Raw genomic sequence first — 7495 nt, forward strand, 5'->3', positions numbered from 1 at the left:
CCGCGCCGCCCTACGCGGGCGATGCCGCGGCGCCCGCCGCCGCGCTGCCGGCCTTGCCCCCGCGCCGCTCCCCGGCTCCGCCGCTCGCTCCCATCCTCCGGCGGCCGCCGCTCCTCCTCCCCCGCCCGCAGCCCGCGGGGTGCCCGCCCCCGCCCGCCCCCGCCGCCCGCCGCGGGCACCGCCGTCCCCGCCCGCCGCGACCCCCGCCCCGCACGGCGCGGCAAGGGGCGGCGGGGGCGAGCCCGGGGTGCGGGGACGCGCCGCTCCGCTCCCGCTCGCCGCGCTGGCCCGGCGAGGGGCGAGTGCGTGCCCGGACCCCTGCTCGCCACACTGGCCAGCCCGACGCCCGGCCCCCGCGACTGGGCTCCCCCCGGCCCCCGGTAGCCGGGTCCCTTCCCCTCCTGCGCCTCGCGCTCTCATGCCCCCTGTCCTCGGGTTGGGACCCCATCTCCTCCTCTCCCCCTCCTCACTCCAGGTTCTCCTCTGCCCTGGCCTCTCCCGGACCCCACCAGTAGCCGCTCCCGACCTGCACCAGCCCAGGGCCCGCCGGGGTGCGGGGCTGTGGGTACCCGTACTGCCGGGCGAGCAAACCCACCGTGCCCTCTGCATCAGGGCAGTGACAGCCAGGCCCATCTGCTGCCCTGGCACCAGCGCGCGGGGGCTTTGACTTTCCTGATCCAGGTTTTCCCACATGCTGCTGAAAAATGGGTGGACACTCTCTGATGCCTGGAAGGTTCCCCAGTTGGGGGGTACCAGCGGGGTGCGGCTCCCCTGTGCAGGCAGCGGGAGGGCAGCGCTTGGCACCAGGCTTCGCTTCGTTAGGCCAAGTACCACATCTGCATAGAGTGGTTTGATGTACTTCAGGTGCATTGCTGTGCCCAGATATATTGTAGGTTGTACCTCATGCTTAAAAATTAGAGGACGCATGAAAATATAGTGAGATTGTTTTCCTAATAATACATTGGGACGTGTCTCTTCATTACCCTTGTAACTTCTACATGGCGAAGCTGCGGCTGCGGTACAATGTGTTCAAGCTTCCCTCTGCAACCAGGAAGCCATTTTAAAATGGAAACTTGAGTTTCTTTTTGAGATACGTCCAGCCCAGTGTGACGGCATGTGGTGGTGCAGTGCTGGGCAAACTGGGGTGGCTATGCAGCACAGCTCCACGTAAAGGTATGAATGCAGGTCTGGAACTTGTGCCTGGGTAATTCCTTGTTAGCAGGACTAGTAAATCAGGCTTTATGCATCAGTAACGTGAGGCCGCTGCTGCTAGATTTCTGGATGTTGCCAAGGTTGTGGTCACAGCATGGTACAGACATACATCTACTCACTTGAATTCAAGAGCCAGAGCCTCAAGGAGAAGCAAACAGCATCATACGTGCCACAAGAGTACAACTGTGAAAACACTAGCATGAAAGAAATTACAGCTAAGCTATTCAGCAATGATGACATGATTTCAAGTGCTTTGATTTCCAGGTGCCCTACCAGACACATCTTCACGACATCTTACTTTATGAAAATGGATGCTCAGCATCTTCAGGTACCTCAAGCCAAGAAATGATGAATAAGTTACAAATGTGCTTTGATTTCCAGGTGCCCTACCAGACACATCTTCACGACATCTTACTTTATGAAAATGGATGCTCAGCATCTTCAGGTACCTCAAGCCAAGAAATGATGAATAAGTTACAAATCTTTCTCAAACTATGCGTGATCTAGAATCAGGAAATCCTGCAGGGTGGGTGTGGTGGTGGTGGGTATTAGTCACAGTAGCTAGAGTGGAATTGATGTGTGGAACCTAAAAAATAAGGAAGGAAAAATCCTGCTGGGTCGTTTTTCAATCTGTCTGCTAGGCATATTGCAAAAAGTAAGTCTAAGTAACTCCAGAGATTTTGCTGTACCATTATTGATTGCTGTTCAGGAGAATTTACAAGGACAATGTATGTGTCTTGTGCTGGAACACTGACTTTGCCAGAGGAAAGGAGGCTGCCACAGAGGTTTAATTCCTCAGATTTGAGCAGCTGTGGAAGCAATCGAGGAAGGGAGTGGTTTCTTGGAGTGTGCTGTGGCAAAGTGTCATTGGAAGTTGATGTTGCTTCCCTCTTTCAGAGTCTGCCTGAGGCCATGGGCATACATGGTATAGGGGGCACTGAGACACAGGTGACTTTTCCTTCTCTCCCCCCCTATGCATTGGTCTTAAGGAAATCTTTGAGATTCTTTCCTTTGGTTACTGGTCAACAGTGGATGCCTGAAACAAGTTTTCTTACAAAAGAGCCTGGCAGTGGCCTCAGTCGATATGCGTGCAGATGTGGTCAGAAAAAGTCATAAAATATTGACAAAACTGGGTGCTCCTTGCATCATGAACCATACTGAATGTACTGAACTGTGGCTTAGTCCTGAATGTTGCCTAAGCACCCAAATGAGTTTTCCATCTTGTAGTTCTTCCAGAAATGTCCAAGCTCTCTTCCTGACAGATTGCTGGTGAATATGAAGAAGAACGTCACAACTGTGTAAATCCCAAAATAGATGATAACAGAAGTGCCTGAATGATTGCTGTTTGTTGGCCAACTTAGACTCTATGTTGATACCAAACAGTATCCCTCAGCTGAGAGCTGGATCTCTCAGCCAGAGAATTTAAAGCTGCCCTAAGATTTGTGCAGGATGACTGGCAAAGGTCCGTTTAGCCCATCAGCTTCTTCCTCCTAGAGAGGAGCTAAATAACATGTTGGCTGTACTAAAGTATTTAAGAAACATTACAACATCAGTCATAGGGTCACCACGTTGACCGTTCTTGTAACGGACTGTTTTGTTTTGTTTTTTCTTTTTCAAGGGAAACGTGGTGCTTGAGGGCAAACATGAGAAGCTATCACTTTTTCAAGTCAGACAGGATTTGTACTTGAGAGATACATCACATTTCATTTAACATATGACGTGATGTCCAGATCTAGATTTCAGCTGCCTGGGGCCCACTAGACTCCTCATACAGTCTTGCAGGTGGTCAGCACCTCTAATGATACCCAGCTTGAAAACCTGACAGAGTTCAGCATCAGGAAGAGTTTATATATTATATACATACATTGTACTGTGAAATAAGGCATATGTTCGGACAAAATGAAGCCAGGTTGCAGTCAGTATCTGTATGCCATGAGATGAGGTCATGGTGTTGGTCAGTATTAGCTGTTGTGCCTGTCTTTTGTCCAGTGGTGGGGTTTTTTTGTCCATAGAAGCAGAACGTGCTTATCTGTCTCATTCTGCAACAGATGGGGCGTGTGTGTCTGTCTGGATGCCCCTAAGGTGCCATCAGTGTCTAAAACTGCCTTGGTGTGCCTGTCTCTCCACCTCCACGTTGAGATTTCCTTAGCACATTCCAAAAGCGTACACTTGCATTCCTCAATAATAATGATGATGATGATGATGATGATGATGCAGCGGTCACATACTTCGTAGGAATACTTTAGGATCTGTGACTCACCAAACAATAATTTCCAGCTCACAGCTTACCTGAAGGAAATCGTCTTTGTGGGGTCCTGTTCACGGCTGGGAGATGTGTTCTTGGGTGGAACTGTAAATATTCAGAAACATACTGGATACATATCTGTGAGATCTTCAGACCTTCCTCTAGCTGTGATTGTTTCTCTCTGCCCAATAGGTTAGTTAATACATGGGCAGGTGTAGGACAGATTCCTCTCATTTCAGGACAGTCCTACAAGGAAACTGGAAAAGTTCCTGAGGAGGCTGGGCACCTGGGTTCTGCTGATGGATTTTTCTAGCTGGATGTGAATTTGCTGTAGCATTTATTCTGTTGGGTGAGATTTTTAGAAACTGAAACTTTAAGGGCTGCTATGATGGCTCAAGTCTATATACATTCAAAACCAGATATCAATTTGGAAAGCAGTATAGCCTGTAAGGCCTCAGGCCAGTTCTCCTTGTGCATTCATTGGCATTTATGGGACTATTGGCCATGTGAGAATTTTCATCAAGTCCTTCATGAACACTTACAGGGGCAAACCACCAGTGTCACTCCTTTCTGAATGGGTCAAAACCAGATTGTGAGGAAAATGGTATCAAGCCCTTGTGAACGGGAGAAGAGATCTCTCCCTGCCTCCGTTCAGCTGCAGAATTCCCAAGCTGCAGTGAGCTTCCAGCATACACAGCTGCTGCTGCTACAGTCTGTCACCAGCTTAGTCAATCATCCATTATTTATTTCCAAATCGTATGTAAAGCTCTGCACCATAGCCTTTCGTCCACGTACAGGGAAAAGAAGAGACAGAGCTTCTGAAAGACCTGGAAAAACAAAAGCAGAGAAGCCTCTGAATTCCTTTACGTGGGAGATTGTCTTATGTAGTTATATCCAAGGAAGAAAGGAAAGGAAAACAAAATTATATGCAACAAAAGGTTGCCACCTTGGTACAAATTCCTTTGATGTCTCCATATCGTTTATGGCAGTCAAGAAATCCTTTTAGCACAAGAGATCTGTTGTTTACAAATATTCATCAAGCTCAATACACTTCACTTAGAGAGCATTGCGCATGTGTTTTCTTCCGCAGTCTGGGTTGTGTGATGGGTCAGTTGATCCTGCTGGGCTGTTTGATGCCTGCTGCTTGCCTGGTTGAGAATGGTTAATTAGGACTACAATGAATTTCCCAGGAATAGTATACAATCAGGGAAGAATAGACAACAGAAATGTTTGCAGGCAAATAGAAGTGTCTCCATGACAAGCCATTCCTTGGGCATGTATGTGAGCAACATCTTTGTCACAGAAATGTTTGCTAATAAAGAATATTAAGAGGTAGATGGTTAAACAGAAGAGCTGTTCAGAATTAAAACGACTGTTGCAAATTCCATTTTCAACATACTGGATTCTTTCTTTCTTTTTCATAAAGGCAATAACATATCGCTAAGAGGTTTAGCCATGGAGGCTAAAGAGCCCAGGACTGGCCAAGTCAAAACCATTTATCATCATTCCCAGTGTTTCTTTTTGCACTTTTATTAGAAATTAGTACTCTGATTTGCAGAACAGTCGCACTGGAAGGGAATGCTGCCAACAAATTCTGAGGATCACTTTTTAATCTCTTAAAATCAGTTGTTGACAGCCCATCTGCAGACTGCGCATATAATCTCTCAAGTGTACCCCAGTGTTCTGGGAAAACTCTTGCACTTAGGCTGGACTGCAGAGCAGTGAGGTTGATTCCTCTGTTGTGTGTGAAAACGGTAGATCTGGGGAAAAAACTGCCCACCCACCCACATTTCTCTTATCAGGAGGATATTGAGAATTGCAAAGTAGGCACTCCTATATCTCTCAGCACTCATTTTTCCTCTATCTTATCTACCAGTATCCAAGGCTGTCCTAATTCTGAAGGCACATCTACGGCAGGCAAAGGAGCATGGTGTGAGGCTTTTGAGTTAGCAGTGACCTAGATCTGACTTGAGAACAATGCTTTTACTGAGACCCTAAGGAAGCAGACCCTCACTCCATCAACCCAGTTACTACTGCCCCAGGGAGACCTGCAGAACTGCTTAATGCTATGCCACAGCAGTATGGGCTCGAGTTTCTGTGCATCAGCTGCTCCACCACGACTGGCAGGGTGCCTGCTCTGACCCTTCATGAAGGTGAAGACACTCATTCCCATAATGCTGAAAGTCTGCATATTGTGCAGCATTAGTGGGCAATAACAGTCTACACAGAAGCAGTTACTGCAGGGCTGCTCGTGTCTGGCATCTTCTTACTGCCCAGGTCAATGGCAAGTAGTTCAAGGTTAGTAAAGATCACTTAACTCCAAGAGGTAGACCAGGTGACACTTGGCATTCAGGTCTGTACAGAAGCATGGACTAAGTCCCTTGGGTTTGAGTCTAACCAGACAGTATGTGAGTGTAACTGCAAGTTGAATTGCTGAACAACATAAAAAGACTTATAAAATGCACTGACTCCCCATAAATCTTGAATTGCTGGCACTCAGGAGAGAAATGCCATCCAGCGACCACCAGCAGTAAAGCCTGCTCAGTTTAAGTGTCCACACTGGGACTGCTACCTAGTCTTTACATCATGTTTACACCTTCAGGATCAAGCAATGATTGCAGCTGCGCTCCAGGATAAGTGTATATTTAGCCTTACTTGCCTGAACCTACATAACTAACATCAGCATTCCTGGGCTGAACTCACACATATGGCTGTAACTTTCATTCAGCTGAATTCTTCCATGGTAACACACAGACACCCATCAAACGTGCATCTAACTACCCCTAAGCTTGCAAAAAAAATCTTTCTCTCTGTTTTGTGGCTCAATCTCTGTTTATGAGATTAAAAATGAAGCGTGGGAGCAAATGGGGACGCTTGTGCTTCTAATTGCTTGCTTTGCGCAACAGCCAGATAGTGCGAGGCACAGCTATTCCCAACCCTTCTTACAGCTGAACTGCAAGAGGAAAACTGTGAGCACTAATTTTACAGAGCAAGCAGACCTGCTAGAGAAGCGACTGCCTTTTTTAATATCTGTTCCAGCGACGTGTGAAGGAGTTAAGATCTCACAACAAGCAAAGTTGTCTGGAAAGTGCCTAGTTTGGTGATGTCTTTGAAAGCCAGGGCTTACATGGATTGCCTCACACATGGCATCTGTTTTTATTGTCTTACGCCATGGGGCAACCTTCACTAAGGTGAAGATTCAGTGCCTACCAACTTTGTCATGCCTGATGGGTACCAAACCCTGGCCTCTGGGAAGGCTCTTGCCATGCTAGACATACCTGACTGGGCTGATGTCGAAGGGAAAGTTTCTACTGTTTTCCTGTCTGGTCTCAAAAGTCCCCACAAGTTGTAGATGGTGATCAGATGAGTGGCCTCCAAGGAGAAATAGGCTATTTCAGGAAGTGTGGCTGATGATGCAGTAAATGGTACTCTCCCCTAAGAGAGTACTTAGCCACTCTGTCGGCAGACTGGCAGGCCCTGCAGCTCAGTTAGCTATGCTATCTTTGGAAGAGAGGTGAGATGAAGGTGTTTTATGCTCCTGACCTTTAATACACTTGTGCTGTTACTGAGTTTAAAGTGTAAGCTGCAGGGCCTGGGTCAAATTTCAGTGTAAACGCATTTGCACTTGCTTTTCCACTTGGATGTAGTTATCCTGCTTGCTTTTCTCTCTCTCCTAACAAGCTGAGGGTGCTGCAGTGCACAGCTAAGCAGATGGCTCACTTCATCCTCGAGACAGATCCATTTCTGAGCACGGGGATTCTTGTATCTAAAGAAGTGCTTGAGTGAAACCACTTGAGTGAAAGCTGCAGCGGAAACGGGAGATCTTTCAGGTCATTTGCCACATGTGTGGGTGATCTGCTCACAAGAAAGCAGAAAAAAGGAGAAAAGCTCTGAAAGAGGAATGCTTTTTGCTGCACCCCCAACATTTATCATCCTGCAGCACATGGGGTTTTCCTGAGGACATGCAACCCCAGATTTGCTCAAAACAAATTTGTGAGGTCTGGTGAGCACAGAGCCCCAGGCAGCGTGGTCACAGGC

This window comes from Falco rusticolus, chromosome 7 (assembly GCF_015220075.1).
Source record: "Falco rusticolus isolate bFalRus1 chromosome 7, bFalRus1.pri, whole genome shotgun sequence".
In the NCBI taxonomy this organism is placed as follows: domain Eukaryota; kingdom Metazoa; phylum Chordata; class Aves; order Falconiformes; family Falconidae; genus Falco; species Falco rusticolus.